The following is a 19156-nucleotide window of genomic DNA, read 5'->3' on the forward strand; positions in this document are numbered from 1 at the left end:
AATACATAAACACAATCACAAATACAACAATTGTTCACAATTCTATAATATTCTACCACTGATGTTTAGTAGACATTACCTGATTATGATTTAAAAAAAAAAATAAAGACAAGGCAATAAAAAAAAAGAGCTAGCTAGAACCCTTTATGTAAATCCCTACATGAATCAAGTTTCCCTTCAAATTATAATAGATGAGCAAATTCATGAAAGAGAGCATGAAGGAGATAAAGTGAGTTTGCTTTTCATAGTGCTAATGAACAAATAAAAATCCCATCTTTATTCATTTCTGTACTTAAAACATAGCTGATGGCTGTAAGTCTAATATTCATTGGAGACCTGAACAAGGCACAGACAGAAAGTTGATGGGGCCCACAGATCATGCCCACCAGGCAGTGCTGGAAACAGTGCAAGGCAGCAACATAAGAAGAATGGACACAGAGCAGCTCTTCTAATGAATAAAATATGAAGAGCTCGGCAATTACGCAGACCAGAGAGAAGTGGCCAGAGGATCATCAGCATAATGATAGTAATAAAAATAGGATTTCATGCCTGTATCTCCTATTTCACATCCCCAAATCTGAATAATATTTATTAACCACTCTCCTGTTTATGGTTATTTGCAGGGTACATAACAAAAAATAAAACAAGGCAATGAGTTTCCTGCCTTCAAGGATTTTCTGTTCCATGATAGACCACAAAGGTCATTTAATTATTCTGAAAGATATTCTGCAAACAGAAAATACATGAAAGTGGTAATTTTGGTTTCTGAGCAGGAATAGGCCATTTAAAAGAGTACTCTATATTTGAAAAAATTAGATAAAATGACCAGTGGAAAAAACTGATTAACTATGTATGTTGATACAAAGTAATTTTCTAAATAAAAAAGTGAGAACATTGGCTAGTGATCACTCAGGACTTACAATATACTAGCTGCTATGTTTCTATATCACAAAAGGTACAGAGGAAGAAATGAGGTTGCAGAAGTTGTCAGTAATCTACCTAAGGGCAGGGATGATTAGTAATCATTAGACACCCAGTGTATAATAGACTCTCAATAATTCATTGAGAAATATATATATATACATATATATATATATTTGTAGATATATGTCTGTGTGCACACACACACAACATCTAGTGCACAACACAAAACACAATCCTATTTGAAAAGTATAGCAGTACACTTTTCATGATAACTTCAATACCATTTCCCAAAAGATGAATAATTTAGCTAAGATTTGAGACAGGGTCATTATCAAGAAATTTGTAGCTATATTGCTCACAGGCAGGTATATATTTTATCAAATAACATGATGCAGGGCTTCATTTTCCAAGAAGTCGTTTTGTTGCTATCATAAGGAAAAGCTAAGTGATGAGAATATAACATGATACACTACATGTAGCACTCAGCCCCCAATGCTGGCAAACCCAGTCCTTGTCTCCATCAGGATACACCATTAACAGAGACTGCCTTCTAGGATCTCAGTCAATAGGAACAAGTCAATTAAGGGGCCTTTCAGTTGACAGAGACAGCTAATGCATTGTTGGCTGCTCTTAGAAGTCTAGAATCAAATTAGAAAAATGAGCACATTAACAAAGGGGAAAAATACCTCTGAGGGTTAACAGGTTTCTAGGACAGTGCAATTCAAGCAAGATCTAGGATCTAGGACTTATTCTGGTTATATAGAAAAATCTCTCAAAATGGAGGGTAAATAATACAATAAGTATGCTAAGTTTCTTGGTTATTCTGGAATTGTGGATAACAGCTATCACATTTCATCAAAGGTTAGTTGCCATAGATAATAAGTTGTGCCATTATTTCATGTACCACTGAGAAAGAAAAACTACTACCAGTTCAACTAAAATACAACATTGATTATAAGATTTATTTCAATTTCAGAGATATTAAAAGTGTAAAAAGAAACTTGCTTTCAATTATATTTACATATATAGTCAAGCTTCCCATGACTCATTCCATCTGCAATTAATGCTCCTTTTTATCTAGTTAGGAAAATTGTTTAGTATTTGTTTGTTTGTGTGCTGTAGATATAACAAGGATAAAAAAATAATGTCTAAAACAGAAAACAATCCAGAAAATTCATCAGGATTTGAACAGTTTTCTCATGAACAATTACCACTGTCTAGCTTAAATGACTTTCAACACAAGTATTTTATAAAAATATTTGAAGACAAGTGTGTTCAGATAAGAAATGGGTATGCATATGGTGATTTCAAAGGAGGGTCTGCAAATTCTGAGACTCCTCTTCCTTTAAATCCCCATGGGGACTTGTGAGCTTCAACCAAGAAAGCAGGGCAGAAGTGATGCTAGGTGACTTGGCAAGTGAGGTCCCTATAGTCCATGTCTGGTAGTTTCTGGACTGTGGCTTCATTGGAGAGCCTTGCTGATTATGTCCAGGAGCCTGAAACGATCCCTCTTTAAACCAAAGAGGTGAAAAGACCTATCCAGCAGTCTAAGAATGCCTTTCTATTTGGAATTCAACAGAGGACAATAGAAAATATCTTAGTTTACAAGTTAAATTATGAATTACCATTCAGTTTGGTTTAAATATTGGGTTACAAAGACCAGTCTGCTCTCTTTTTGTGGAGTTACCAGATTTCCAAAAAAAAGATCATTCAGAAGATTCAAAAAAGACTTAGAATTGTCTTAAAGATTTTAAGCCAATATCCCTTTACCTTACTTTTTAAAAAATTTTTTAAGATCATATTTATTTATTTGAGAGAGAGAGGGCTCATTGGTTGGGGAAGGGGCAGAGAGAGAGGGGGAAACAGACTCCCCTTGGGCAGGGAGCCCAACTCTGGACCCTGGGCTTGATCCCAGGATCCTGAGATCACGATCTGAGCTGAAGGCAGACGCTTAACCAACTGAGCCACTCAGGTGCCCCCCTGCATGCCTTATTTTTACTACAAACGTTACCTCTTCCATGAAGCTTTCTTTGATCAACTCCAGCTATAGATGGCTACCACTCATTTATAACTTTTATTTAAAAAATGTATTTGTAAAATTTTCTGTATTTTAAAGATATTTTATGTTCTTTGAGAAAAAGAACAATATTTTTTGTCTCTATTCAATTCTTTGATTTCAGGTGGCTTTCAAAAAGAAAATGACCAATACATGCACGATAAAATATAGATTAAGGTTGTCCTAGTAAGAAGAGAAAATGAAATTCTAGAAACAAATTATTTGGTAAAATTCCATTTTTGTCAGTAAAAGAGACAAGAAAGATACCATCAGTTACACATTTCTTACTCACAAAAAGAAGAAAGCTTACCAATTCTCAAGAGAGGTAAAGGGCTTTTTTTTTTTTTTTTTTGAACACTGAGTTTGGAAAGTAAGTTTTTATATGAGCTTCTCTATAGGAGGGCACAAAGAAACCTACTGGAAAAATGTCCTCAACAGCATCCCTACCACAAAAAGCACACACTGAATTTTGCTTGGAGGAATTTCTTGGAGGTCCTTTGGGAAAAGGGAAAAAGCAAAGGGACGATTGTTGATAAGGCAGTGCATTACAGTTAAGGATTAGCCTTCAAATTACAGGCTTGATCTAATGAGTGAAATTAAGGGACAGATTGAGTACATGGCCTTCCTATGATCCTCTCCTCTCCCAATACTACTTTTCTGAGCTGGGCTCTGTATAAGTGATTGATAGAAGACACTTAGAGAACAGACTCGCTGACAAGGGTCTGTGATACATGATGCTTCTTTGAATCAGGCTCAACTGCGTCAGAGAACAGATGAGAAAAAGAAGCCACCATCCACACTCTGTTCTCAAGATGGGGAAGGGAAGGATGGGGGAAGTTGGACCCTTCACCTATATGCTCACACACATTACCATCTGGGTAATTTGAGGTGATTTCTGAGGCTCTCAGAAAAGATTGGTAACTGATTAATGATGTGTAATTATTTTTAGTTCTTTATACCTGTTATGGGCTACAATGTTCTCCACCACACACCAATTCACATGTTGAAGTGCCAGCTCCAAGTACCTAAACATTTTTAAAGAGGTGGTTAAGTTGAAATGAGGCTGTTAGTGTGAGGCACTAACCTACTATGACTGGTGCCCTTATAAAGTCTCTTCTTTGGAAAAGACACAAGTGGATGCACATGCACAGTGGAAAGACCATGTGAGGACACAGCAAGAAAGTGGACATCTGCAAGTTAAGAGGAGAGGCCTCAGAATAAGAAACCAACCCTGCCTACACCTTAATCTTGGGCTTCTAGTTTTAAGAACTGTAAGAGAATAGATTTCTGTTTTTCAATACCACCCAATCTGTGGTATTTCATCATAACAGCCCTAGCAAATGAAATCAGTACCATTTGGGACTTCCACCTGATTTCAGCGAGCTTTGAATTTTAAAATTCCTAACACATTGAAGGTAAGTCTAATGTCCCGTAAGTATTAAGGGAGATGGTGGTATTCATGAAAGGAAATAGGGCAAGACAAATTTAGTTTTTCATTTTTTTTTTAAGATTTTATTCATTTATTTGTCAGAGAGAGGGCACAAGCAGAGGGAGCTGCAGGCAAAGGGAGAAACAGTTTCCCCACTAAGCAAGGAGTCCAGTGCAGGACTCCATCCCAGCACCCCAGGATTATGACCTGAGTTGAAGGCAGACACTTGACAGACTGAGCCACCCAGGCATCCCTCCATTTGTTTTTAAAAGCTACTAACTTTGGTATCTTCTGGGATTTCTGCTTTTTCCTTTGTTTTGTTTGTCTGTTTCCAGCACACTTCCTTTAACTCTTACAGATAAACAAAGTGGAAATCTGTCTGTCAATTCTGAGTACTGACATCTGTCTACCACCTGGTGTGGAGAGGGAGCTGGGCAGAGGCAAAGGTGAGTATTGGAATATACGCTCTCCTTCTATGTGTTTAACAGGATTTGCCAGCTTCACACCCTAGTCAACGTGTGAGTGTTGCAAAAAGATGGGAGCTAGACAGACAAATGTTCTACAATCTGTGAAACAGTATTATTTAGGTTGATACTAAAGAAAACATTTACCACCTTAAAACATATCAGAGGAAAAAAATAATAAGGGTTCAAAAATTGTATTCTCAATATGATCTAGTAAACTATAAATTTCTCATTAGCCTTCAAAGAAATTAAGCATTTTATTTTTATACCTAAAGAGACATAGGTACAAAAATGATATATTTTTTCTTTTGGGGGAAACATACAATGAATATTTTGTTACACCAAATTGGTTTAAACTTTACATTTGAATTTCTGAATATAGTTGTGTCTTGTACCTATAAGGCTCCCAGCAAGGCTTGTTCAGAGACAATGAAATTTCTGGCTTTACCTTTTCTCTCTCCATGTCCTATGATCTGGTTTCTACTAAAACTAGTTCCAGGGTGTCAGGGTAGTTCAGTTGGTTAAACGTCTGCCTTCGGCTCAGGTCGTGATCCCAGGGTCCGAGATTGAGTCCCTCATTGGGCTCCCTGCTCAGTGGGGAGCCTTCTTCTCCCTCTACCCCTGCTCCCAGCTTGTGATCTCTCTCTCTCAGATAGATAAATAAAATCTTTAAAAAACAAAAAACAAAAAACAACTAGTTCTAAAAGTAGTAGAGTCACCTGAAAATTTGAAATAATTTAAAAATTTTTCGTTTTCTGAGTCATTTAAAAATTGGGGATTGGAAAAAAAAAGTTGTTTCCTGAAATACCACCATCTGCTAAGTTATTTCTGGTTTCATCAGTTGTACACTCTAAACTCATCAGAGCAGAACAGGGATTGGGAGAAACAACCAGATGTGACTGAATTCAGCTTCGACGGGGGAAATGGGAACACATGTTTTCAGAAAATATTCAAAGGAGGAAACCACTGGGTTTTTCAACAGTTTTAGTGACAATATTTAGCAGTTAAAATTCTTCAGATACAAACTCTGAAAACAACCAATAAATTAGTCAACACAAGACATCCAGGCAGCCCACACTCTCTTTTTACAGATTAAAGAATGGAAGCCCAGCCTTGGGGACTGGTCTCCACATGTGGGGTCAACATGAGAACCCAGATACATAGGGGACATAGACAGCACTGGATGCACAAATAATTCAAAACTGTCTTTGAGCTAAGATCCTCACTCCCATCTCATTCCCATTGGCTGGGCTACTCATAATCCTGAATTCAGGAAAGACCATGGGAGAATCTCTGGGAGAATCTCACACACCTAAGAATTCACCAGTCTCTTCTTTCTCTAGGACTTTCCCCAAAGAAATCATGTTCCAGGCAAAGAAAACTGCAAACAGTCCTCCACTAAAATTCTGACCACTGGGACTTGGGCTTCAAGGACCAACCTCATTTTTTTCATATGAAAATCTTAGCTGTTTGCTGTCCGAAACGTTAGACAAACTTTCTAGAGGAACACTGGTAATCTTTTTTTTTTTAGTCTTACAACTCTACTTCTAAAGATCTTTTAAAATATTTCTTGCTAAAAATGTTCATAGTAGTAGTATTCAGAATTAAAAAAATTGGGATATAATCTAAATCCGTTCAATAGAGGAATGATTAAATTGCCACACAATCACATAAAGAACTATTATGCAGCCATTGAAAATCGCCTCATGCAAGAAATTTTCCAAATTTCTATTGTGAAATTGCAATTCAGAAAGGAAATTAATACTAAATGTCATTTAAAAATCCCTTTAAATAACCAGATATCAGCACAAATGATATCCCCTCCATTTCCAATTCCATAATAAGCTTACTACTTGGTCAGGCCATTCTTTATGGCTGTCCCTCATATTTACTTTTAGATTATAGTCTCTCGAAGACAGGAATTTTATTTCATTATTTTGTAAAACATTTATGTCAAGCACAGTATTAAAAATCTTTGTATCCCCTAAGGTGCATGCACTTCACAGAAGACAATGAGGAATTAAATATTTCTTACACATGTATTACTTACTAGTTAATTATAAGAGATGATTTAGATACATCATTTTAATATTCTATATAGGGAGTTTTTTAGACCCATTTGATAGCTGGAGAGACTGAGATTTGGGGAGGTTAAACAATTTACCCAAGGTAGAAGAAGAACTGGGCCTTGTCAGAATCCACTTATTCTCTTACCATGGCAGGGCTCTGTCTCTTGTCTTGCAGGGCACTCAGTCACTTTGTTCAATAAAGTTACTGGCTTGCCCTTTAATGAGTCCTGCCATTCCTTAAAGTCACTAACCTCATAAGACTTCCATAATGTTTCCAGAATCTAGCAAATGTACATATTTGGTGCCAAAGGAAACAAAATATGAAAGTCCATCACATCCAAAGGGATTATGTTCAGCACACATAACCACCAACACTGTCTCGGCAACAGCAGGCAATAGTTGGGTTTTTGTTTGTTTGTGTTTCAATAAATGGACAGTTTGGGCTCTTTTCTTTTTTTCCTTTCCATAGTTTATACCCTAACACATTATAGCATTGTNAAAAAAAAAAAAAAAAAAAAAAAAAAAAACCACACACACACGCACACACGCACACACAGGAAAAACAAAGGTCAGGGAAGTTCACTAATGTTAACTTCTGAAAAATGAAGAGCTTTTTGGACTGATATTTACATTTTTTCTTCTAGATGGAAGGATGGCGGACACACGAGTGACTCAGTAGGTTAAGCAACTGCCTTCAGCTCAGGTCATGATCCCAGAGTCCTTGGATGGAGCCCCATGTTGGGCTCTCTGCCCATGGGAAGCCTGCTTCTCCCTCTCCCTGCCGCCCTGCCTGCTTGTGTGCTCTTCCCTCTCTCTCTGTCAAATAAATAAGTAAAATATTTTAAAAAATAGAAAAATAAACTTTAGATGGAAGGGTGGACTTATAAATTGAAACTAGAAAAAGTTATCTTTCCTTATTACCAAACCCAAGTAGGATCTCTTTCTCTGGCACAAGGCAGTTGGGGCGGGGGGAAGCTTAATAAATAATAATCATTTGTCTTTGTATTTTTTTTTTATGTTTCTGATTTAAAGGTTTCATGTTCAATCACATTTAGTTAGAATGAGGTGGGACTGGAAATTTGGGAATTTAGGTGAGATCAGGCAAACTGTTTCCTCTTTGTATGTGTTAATCTTTTAATGTATTCGGTACAAAGATTTGAAAGAACTGCTCTGGACAGACGGCAATGTCACCACATGATAGTGCCGTCACGTCCATGTGGATAAACTGCATTCACACTTCAAGTCCGTCTTTGAGAGTGGGAAAGCAATTTGGAACTTTGTGTATCCTCAGCCATAAGGAGTGTCTGACGTTTACTATGGAACAATCCATCCATATTTACTTCTGTAAAACCCTGTATGAACATATTTGTATTTGTATCCAGCAGTCAAACAGACATGAATTTCAAGAGGAACAAATCAAATACCTCTCGAAGGTAAGAGTGATCTATGAAAATTCCATCCTTATTCCCCTACATTTCACAGTCAACTTAAACCAGCATGACTTATATTGTTAATATGAGATCTCCCAATATTCTGTAAAGGTTAGAATCTATACGTGAGCTGCAACAGAATCATGCAGGGTGTCCTCCAATTATTTAAACTCCAGGTTCCAGGCCCTTCTGTTGCATTAACTGAATTAGAATTTCTAGGGATAAGGCCTAGAAATCAGCATTTCAGCAGCTCCCCAGATGATTCTTATGCACACCATGGTTTGGGGGACACTGTGTCAAGTCAATGGTTTATTTTACAATTGTCTGTGCTATCATCTATTTAAACCAATTATTGGGAGTCTCTGGGCAGGAGCTTTTATTCTACATGTTAACATACAATATTCAACACTACTCAAGTACTCCCTAAATGTTTCAATAACACAATTTCCACAGTTCTATTCTGAAATAAAAACCTTTGAGAGGTAAAAATTATGCCAATCTGGCAGCATGCAGCCTCTGAACTTCACTGTGGCAAACAGAGCATACACTCCTCTCCTCCATCCCCTTTGAATCACCATCACACAGCAAGTCAAATTGGAATCTAACCATTTTTATTTCCACCCTACTCTGGAAATGGCATCATTTGCTATCATGGTTAAAGGAGATGGTGCTCTTGATTAAAATAATCATATAGTGGGAGCTTGGCCAAATGAAAATAAAGTGTGGGGGACGATCATCTAGATATTTAGTCATGTTGAAGAGGATAAGCACCCAGAGTATTTAAGCAGGGGGTGATTATGAGTAACAGGAAGAAATTAGGCAAAGGAACACTTCACTGAATACCACAGAAGTTTTGCCAGACCAGCCCTATTTTAGAGCAGAATGATTTCCCAAGAGATTTATATTTATCCATAGGTTGTTGGAAATTGCAAAGAGACCAACAGCCTAATTTTATTTCCTCTCATCCTAACTAGGTACCATGCCAGAAAAATCTATCAGCTAACCAATACCTATTTACTCTTCATCTAGTAGTTGCCTATTCTAAAAAATGTGTGTATGTTTGTATTTTCCATCCACTGAGACATCCCCAATATCTAGCATGGGTTTTTACACATAGTATGTGTTAGATTTCTGTTTAAGTATGGATAGAATATAGAGAAAGCAAAGATTTTTCATTTCTCTTAAGTTGTTTACAGTCTATGTAATTAAAAAACAAATGCACATTGGTAAGATGTTAGCCTATTAAAGATATTTAGAGTTTTCAGGTATCATGTAGGTGATAGATTTTACTACTACCAATACTATTACTGCTACACATGATTTGTCCAGAAATTTCAGAAAGGGAGGCATTCTATAAGTGCACTTCCCAAGTGATAGATGCAGATTTTTTTATCATGCAATTTTAAGAAAAATAATTATAATAATGTTTTTATACCAGTTTTATTCTACCCAAACTTTTTAAAATAGAGAATATAGTTCAAAACATTCAAAGTTGGGGCGCCTGGGTGGCTCAGTCGTTAAGCATCTGCCTTCAGGTCAGGGGGTAATCCCGGTCTTCTGGGATCGAGCCCCGCATCAGGCTCCTCCACTGGGAGCCTGCTTCTTCCTCTCCCACTCCCCCTGCTTGTGTTCCCTCTCTCGCTGGCTGTCTTTCTCTCTGCCAAATAAATAAATAAAATCTTAAAAAAAAAACATTCAAAGTCATTACCATGAGTAAGAACTGTATGTACCAGGGATTGTTTAAATATTTAGAGCTACTTTAATTTTTTTTCAGTTTTTTATCATTTTGTTTTTGGTGGTGGTTGTGTAGGGGGCTTGGCAAGAATATGAGGATAATTTAAAAATAAAGAACTGTCCATTGGCAAGAGAAAGATGTAGAGAATAAATAGAAGAGAGCAGATGACTTTTTTTTTTTAAATTCAACCTTATAGTTAAGAAATAAAAGAGGAACTAAATCAAAGTATACCTGAGTTTGAAAATGTAACTGCTCACAGGACTTATGTAAACATATATCTCAGTAAGTTTTGATTTTATATGAGCCATAAACTTGTATTTTTGGTTGGTTCTGGTATATTTCAATGGGAGATCATCTTGGGTAGAATTAAACTTATAAACTTTGCACATTGAGAAGGGGACTTGGAAGTCATGATTTGTGTCTATTTATTCACATGTCCATCTTCCTCTATTGGACAAGGTAATGGACACTGGTAGTTGTTCCTCCATATCCATTCTTTCTTTCCTATAACAATGGAATTTTAGGGGGTATGTCACCCAGATAAAGGTTGTATTTCCAATGCTTCCTTGCAGTGAGGTAAAGCCATGTGATTAAGTTCAGGTTAGTGGTTTATGAGTATAAATGACTTGTGTCCTTTAAAGGAAGGGACCATGCCCTTGTTTCTTTACTGCAGCCTCCTTGGGAACATGGTGGAGAGAGGCCCAAGATCATGAAGAGAAGTTCAACCTCTTGGGAATGGCAGAACAATGAGAAAGAAGAAGGCTGAACTAAAATAACCAAGGATCATTATGTGAGAGACATAAATGTGTCTTGTGTTCAAGTCATTCCTATTTTGAGCCCCTATTTCAACAGTCAAATGTGTTTTCTAAGTAACAGGATCCCAATGTTAGGAGAGTTGTGTGGAATGTCTTACTCCTTTTTGTATCCTAGCCCAATGTCTGACACACAGTAATTGTTTGAATAGTTGAGCAGAAGGCTTGGAGCTCAAAAGGCATCCTCCTCAGAGAAATACCCACGAAGTTTGGCCGCCATGTGTATCCGACCAAATATTGTACATAACTCTGAATTTCTGTGGGCAACAATGAGAACATGTTTTGTCTCTTATTACAATTTTCTGCTGTCTTATGTTCTTGTTCTAGTAGTCCTGTCTTTCTTCATCTCCTCTGTGAACTTGTATTTTCTAATTTGTCTTAAGAGTTACTGAACAAAATGTGCTGGAGCTATACCTAAAGTGTCAATGAGATATTTTCTGTAAGTCAAGAACATGCCTTTGTGAACCTTCACAGACTGAGGTTTTTCCACACTGTCTGTTTTACAGATTGGGTTCTGGATTTTTTTTTTAAGATTTTTTAATTTTTATTTATTATTTTTTTAAATTTATGTGACAGAGAGACAGCCAGCGAGAGAGGGAACACAGCAGGGGAGTGGGAGAGGAAGAAGCAGGCTCCCAGCGGAGAAGCCCGATGTGGGACTCGATGCTGGAACGCCAGGATCACACCCTGAGCCGAAGGCAGACGCTTAACTACTGTGCTACCCAGGCTCCCCTGGGTTCTGGATTTTTAGATATGTTTCAAAAGTCAAAAATCTATGTATCTGTGGTTCTAGTAAAATATAATTTTATATTTAATATATAAGTGTCCCTATATAAATATAACCAAATATTTAATTATTGCACATAGTATATCTATAATATATAATAGCTATACATATAGTATATATATATAATATATAATTCACATATCACACATTATATTATATATCTACATCTATATCTATACATCTTAATATACTATAATGTATAATATATAGCACAAAATGCTATATTCACAATATGACATATCTATATACTTTATTTTTTTAAGATTTTATGTATTTATTTGATAGAGAGAGTGAGTGAGAGAGCACAAGCAGGGAGGGCAGCAGAGGGAGAGGGAGAAGGAGGTTCCCTGCAGGGCTCAATCCCAGGACCATGAGATCATGACCTGACCAGAAGGCAGACACTTATCTGACTGAGCCACCCAGACACCCTTATATCTATATACTTTATATCCACAAGCAATATCATGTCCAGAATTCCCTAAATGACTACTTTGGGCTTACTTTGAAGACAAATGAGCTTTTTATAAATACCCAGTAATAGTAAGTTCTAGATACCAACTTGAAGGTAATATCTTTGTCTTTGAAATAACACCATATCTAAAAAGTTGACCACACCTAAAGCTTACAGCCCTCAAAATTGAATTCTGGTTTTCACCATTATAGCTGTCTGAGCTTTCTTTAGATTATATTTTCCAAAAGATTTCTTTTCTACTCAAAATCTAGTCAATCCTTGTTATACGTGATCAGGTTGGGGTGAAGAAAAGAATCAGAGGTGATATCCAAGCACAGAAAAAAACAGAAACAAAAACAAACAAACAAAAAACATTTCATGTTGCCCTTGAGGGCAGGAGTAGGAGGCAGGAGAAGTCAATAAAATCAATCACTTTATTTGTGACACCCATTTCTCCCCAGCACTTGAGAACCGTAACGAGACTAAGAAAAGGTGCCAATTACCAATGGTTTTACATCAAAATTTGTGTTATTACTAGGCTTCACTCTAGTCAAAAATAACATTAGATTGAGTAGATTCATAAATGCATATTTAAACATTTAAAGGTGCTTAATAAGGTTTGTAAGTGGAGCCAATTTTTATTCAAAGTTCCTTTAAGTGTGATTGTTAAAATCTTTTAGGCTTAGACATGGAATAAGATTTTAATCTAAACTCAAAAACATTAAAAATTCTGTTTTTAAAGTCTATTTAACTATAAGCTACTAAATATCAATTGTTTAAACCAAAAATAAATTTTGAATAGTTATTTTTGATACAAAAACAATGTTCTAAAGTATCAAAAAGTGTCATGTCATCACCATGCATTTCTTGACAAAATTGCAGTCTCTTGAGAGACCAAGAAAGGTGGACACCCATCCTGCCCTCAATGGAGAATAAATAATGCCATAAGCCCAGTGAGGACTCAAACCCAGGCACTAAAATGGCATAGGTGAACTTTGCCAAACTAGTCATTTGGTGTAAGGATTTTCTTCCTGACCAGGTCCCCACATGCATAATTGCAGTAGCCCAATGTCAGCTTGATTTGCTTATTTCTCTTTTCCTCCTAGACAGTGAATTGCAAGAACAATGTCAGTGCTTACGGTCTTTTGTTTTGTTTTACTTCTTTTTGTTTTGCTTTACTTATTTTTATTATTATTAATTATTATTATTAATAATAATTATTATTATTTTAAATAGGGTCCATGCCCAGCATAGAGCCCAACATGGGCCTTGAACTCACGACCCTGAGATAAAGACCTGAGCCAAGATAAAGAGACAGAAGCTCAACTGACTGAGCCACCCAAGTGCCCCATTGCTTTACTTCTTCAATTTCCATGTCTCAAGCACCTAGCCCATGATTTATGGCCAAAGGAGCATCACTGTTTAAAATAATGAGTGAAACTAACAATCTGTTCTCCCATTCCATGTGGAGCCTTTACTGTTTGCCGAGTGTGTGTAACAACTCATCAAGGAAATGGACATGGATTATAAGAGATGAGTTAAGTTATGTCATTGTATTCAGCTGTGATGAGGTTGTTTTTAAATAAATGGTCTATTTTAACGTTTCCCTTATTATATAAATACCTAATTCAAATGTCTACCTTAACTCACTAAATTCTGAGCTCCTTGAGTGTAGGTTCAGTGAAAACATATTAAATGTTGATATTGACAGGAGTTCACTGTGCCTCCTTGATCTGGATGTCTGTTTCCTTCCCCAGATTAGGGAAATTTTCAGCTATTATTTCCTCAAATAAATTTTCTGCCCCCTTTCTCTCTTTTCCTCTTCTCAAAAAATTAAAAATAGAACTACCCTACAATCTAGCAATTGCACTAGATAGTTATAGGATACAAAAGGATAAAAAATACTGGTTCAAATGGACACATGCACCCTGATGTTTATAGCAGCATTATGAACAATAGCCAAATTATGGAAAGATCCCAAATGTCCATTGACTGACATAAAAATGAATGAAATCTTGTCATTTGCAATGACATGGATGGAGCTAGAGAGTATTATGTTAAGTGAAATAAGCCAAAGAAAGACTAAAATCATATAATTTCACTCACATGTGGAATTTAAGAAACAAAAGAACATGGAAGGGAAAAAATAGAGGAAAACCAAGAAACAAACTCTTAACTGTAGAAACCAAATTGATGTTACTGGAGGGGAGATGGGTTAAGGGCATTAAGGAGGGCCCTTGTTACGAACACCGGGTATAGTATGGAGGTGTTGAAGCACTAAATTCTACACCTGAAACTAATACTGCACTGTGTTAACTTACTAGAATTTAAATAAAAACTTGTAAAAAAAAAAAAAAGGAAATGTATTAAATGTTTACACCAAGATGCACTGTGGATATAAAGATGCATAAGGCACGGTGACTACTCTTAAGAAACTTACACTGCCCTGGAAGAGAGGGACAAATGGGAAGACAAAATATGTCATAATACACGGAGTGCTATGGGAACAAAATGAAGCTCATCAGACTGAGACTGGAAAGGATGTCAGGGAAGAAAACCTAAGGATGTGATGTATTAATCTTGGAAAAGAAGAGTCCAAGGATATTCCTGGCCGAAAAAAAAAAAAAAAGGAAAAGAAAGAAAGAAAGAGAAGGAGGAGGGAGGAGGGAAATAAGCAAAGTAGAGGGGATGTGACAGAATATACTGTAATCTCAAAGCTGTAATTAACTAGTCAAAATTAAAGCACAGAGTTCAGGAGAGAAGTTTATCTGAATGAGGGAGTAAGATGGTGATGGGTCGTATGTGCTCTCATAAAGAAGTTGAAGTTTCTCTTAAAGGAAAAAATGAGACACCAAGAGATTTCTATATCAGTGGAATAACATGATCAAATTTGTTTTTTACTCTGGTAGAACTATGGAAGCTGGTTTGAGAGGGAGGTGACAAGCGAGACAGTATTGGAAACAGGAAACATTATTAGAATGTCACTGAGGCAGAAATACACCAGATACTGCTGGCACCCAATCCAGTAATGCTTCCTCCCACAGATCCTCCTTTCACTACTAATAAAACCTAGGTGGGATATATGGGGATAAAGAGCAGAACTCTGGATCAGTCAGCTTGGGTATATTTCATGGAGCACTGGGTGTTATACGCAAACAATGAATCATGGAACACTACATCAAAAGCTGATGATGTACTGTATGGTGACTAACGTATCATAATACAAAATTTAAAAAAATAAAAATAAGAAATAATAAATCCTGATAGCTATGTAAATGTGTTCAAACCATTAAACTTCCTAAGCTTTACCTTTTACTTCTGAAAAATGGAGATAATTCTACCTACCAAATAATGGCTGTTGTGAGGATTGAATGAGGTCATACAAGCAAATGCTTACAAGAGCATTGGCATGCTCAAGTTTAGCTATCATTATTGTCCTTGTTGTTATTTGGTTCATGTATCCATCCTACACGAGCCTCTGAGGAGGTGGGTCCCAGATTAAAAGTAAACTGTAACTGGCCTAAACTGATCGATGCAATTCAATTTCTTTTCAGTAATTGTTTTAGACAGGTATGTATTATACAATTCTGGCCAATAAGATGTAAAAGGATATCAGGCCAGGGGGCTTAAAATGGGTCCTGAGGAGGGCCTTGCTCTGCTAATGGATGCTATTCTTTCTGCAGAGAGGCTGAAACTCCTACATATATCAGGGGATCGTGAGGGTGAAGCTTGAGGAAAACACTGAAAACATTGTAAGAACTTGTTTGTCATGAGATGCTGAATTACACAATCCTGGAACTGTCAAAATGTAAAACTTTTTGTAAATGAGGTAAGAAATCTTTTTTTGCCTAAATCATTTTGAACTGATTCTGTTACTTTTGTCCACAGGCATCTTGACTGTTATAATTAATACAAAATGAGAAGGGCCTGAACTAAACCAGGTAGAGGTGGAGGAGACCAGGTGGTTTGGGAATATTAAGCATATAGTATATAAAACCATATTAAGGATATAGTATATAAAACCAGGAACCATTTGGATGTTGAGGGCAAGGAGATGGGGGGCAGTCCTGTTGGTGCCACTCCAGTGACTTATAGAAAAAGGGGAAATTGCAAAGTGAAGGGACAATAACTCAAAGGACTTGGGAAGGAAAGAAAGAGGTATCCTCTAGGAGACTAGTTGCAGTAGCATCAAGAAGATCCAAATTCATATAGGCTATATTCACTGGGTTTCTATCACAATGCATGAACAAAGGTATCAAATAAACTAAAATTTCCCTACCATAGCCTATTCTATTTAAGAAATTCTGAGATGGAAGATCCCTGATCAGAGGTAGCCTTCAATTTTTGACCCATGACATGTTTTTAACTTTTCAAACCAATTTGCCAACATTTAAACATCAAGAGATTTAACCTAAAAAATTTGGATTTCTGGGCCTGCTTAGAAAACCAGAAGACACAGCATTACTGGGCCCACATTCCCAGTTTCTCCATTAAGGATAGAGCTCGGCTTCTGATTCCTGTTCCCATCATCTCCAGCACAACACATCTTCCTCAGGAACTGAGGGATGGTTTCAGCTACCATCTATTCTTTCACCGGTGGATGGCAAAACAGTGAGATCTGGACTCATTTTTTGTTGTTATTGTTGTAATTTAATAGAAGAATTAAAAGAATAAAAATTGTGAAACCAAAGAATACCAGGGTAGTTTTGTGGTTTAAGAAAAATAGAAGACAGCATGTTCCTTTATTAAGAAAAGTTACTTGAAACTTAGAATTAAGGCAGAAGGATGGCTAACTCTTTGAAGGTCATATCAAAGCATTGTTTAGCAGGCCCATCCAATACTTAATTTAATTCGCTAAAAGATTATTTAATTATCTAGGGGATTAATTATTTCTTTAAAGGATTTATCTTTGTTTGACTTGTTCTTTACTAGTGATTAGGACCACAATACATGTTAATTAGTGGATTTTTGTCCAGTAGAGATAAAAATGATTCCTAACTCCAACATTTATGGTTTTATTGACCTATAAACTTGGACCAGTTTTGTCTCTAACAAGCTAACTTGTTTTAGCATGCTTTCCTGAGTAACTATGTAAATTTGTGTTCTCAAGTGATCTTTGAACTGACTCTACCATCTTGCTGGTTCCCTTAGTAATGATTTATAAAAATCTTCCACATGCATTTGTTCTATATTTGTACACAAGCCATGTTTTTAACTATATGACAATTATAATTTTACATTTTTGAGAAAGATATAACTTTCCGTTTGTATTGTTTACACAAAATAAGTCTTTGTAGAAAAATGCTTTCATTTATGTTAGCAGCTTGGCCTCCATAGACACTTCTATTGGTGATCTCTATTAAAATGAGCACACACACCCCCATGAAACTGGCAGTACTTGTTTAAGCTGTTAAATCTACCTAGATCTCAGTGTGAATAATTGCAATAGGAATTTCCCAAGGGAACGGTACTTTTACAAAGGCCTGGGGGCAGAAGAAATATCAAATAAAAGCAATGTTAGAGATTGGCCACTTCACAGCTCTGCCCAAGACAGACTGTGTTCCACACTCTGTTGAACTGAACAGAGTATATGGTGAGAGAGTTATCCTTACAGTTTAATGTTCAGAAAAGGATGTCACAAGCTGGGCTCTCTGCCCAGGGTGCAGAACAGAAAGAACCCATTTCTGAAGCTTCTGTATAGTCAGGTAAGACCACATTAAAGAAAAACTGTACATAAGTAATTGCTCATTCACCACAATTGTCAACTGCTGAGCAATCCTGGCTCAGAGAACTCAGCAATTAACGCCAATGGTTAATAATCACTAAGCGATGGTATGGGAATCCACTGCCACCATATACACAACATCACACTCATTCTTAGGAAGCAGGTAGTAGCAAGGAAACTATTTGAAGCATCTATATCTCTATAGAGTCCCAGGAAGGTATTCTGCAACTGCAGTTCCGGGAAAGACACATAAATGCCAGTGTCTGACATAATAAACAGCAATGTGATTTACATCCTTCTCATGCTAGTTATTCCCTGTTACCTCCAACACCCAGGATACATTCTCTGTCTTTGTTTGCCCTTCTTAGTGGCCTTGGGAGCTACCTCTGCAGACTGTCTCACTCAGGCTCCCATGTCTGCTGGCAATGAAAGCACCAGCAGGAAGTTCAGAGGAGATAGAGGTCAGGATATTACTTTCTGGCTTCCCCTCTGCATTGTTAGAACTATGAATGACTGAGCTTCTTAACAGAATCCATCTTTTATCTGGTAGCCCTCTTCCACTACTTTCCTCTTTAGCTGCAGGGGTAGTGATGACCCCTGCTTTTGTTAGTGTCTAGGTGCCTTCAGTTTGTGACTGTATTCCTATTCCTACTTTCACCTCAGTAAGTAATGCCTTCATTAAAGCCTGTTCATTTTGAAATAAAAATAGAACTATCATATAATCCAGTAATTCCACTACTGGCTATTTATTCAAAGAATATGGAAAAAAGCTAATTCAAAAAGATATATGCACCCCTATGTTTATTTCAAAAATAGACAAATTATGAAAGAAACCTAAGTATCCATCAATAGATGCATGGATAAAAAAAGATGTAGCACACACACACACACACACACACTGGAATATTGCTCATCCATTAAAAAAAAAAAGAATGAAATCTCACCATTTGCAACAACATGTTTGGATCTAGAAGGTATAATGCTAAGTGACATAAGTCACTCAGAGAAAGACAAATACATTCATGCATATGTGAAATTGAAGAAACAAAATAAATAAAGAAAAAAATGAGACAAGCAAAAAAGCAGATTATAGAGAACAGATGGTTATCAGAGGGGAGATGGGTGGGGGTATGGGTGAAATAGGTGATGGGGATTAAGAACACAATTATCATGAAAAGCAGGGAAAAATGTATAGAATTACTGAATCACTGTGTCGTACACCTGAAACTAATATAACGTTGTGTATTAACTATACTGGAACAAAAAAAAAGGAA

At 36.7% G+C, this 19156-nt stretch overlaps 1 protein-coding gene and 1 long non-coding RNA gene across 2 annotated transcripts in view; one reads left to right on the top strand and one right to left on the bottom strand.

The window, feature by feature from the left end:
• The window catches only part of CNTNAP5 (contactin associated protein family member 5), an 820239-nt gene that overhangs the window by 191811 nt on the left and 609272 nt on the right, over positions 1-19156 (bottom strand). The gene's annotated exons all lie outside the window — the stretch shown is intronic.
• The window catches only part of LOC109490651, a 55664-nt gene continuing 52169 nt past the window's right edge, over positions 15662-19156 (top strand). The window contains exons 1-2 of the long non-coding RNA XR_002144005.2: positions 15662-15727; positions 15841-15986. This is a non-coding gene — a long non-coding RNA (uncharacterized LOC109490651). The remainder of the gene's footprint in view (positions 15728-15840; positions 15987-19156) is intronic.

The sequence above is a fragment of the Ailuropoda melanoleuca genome, chromosome 2 (assembly GCF_002007445.2).
Source record: "Ailuropoda melanoleuca isolate Jingjing chromosome 2, ASM200744v2, whole genome shotgun sequence".
NCBI lineage: Eukaryota > Metazoa > Chordata > Mammalia > Carnivora > Ursidae > Ailuropoda > Ailuropoda melanoleuca.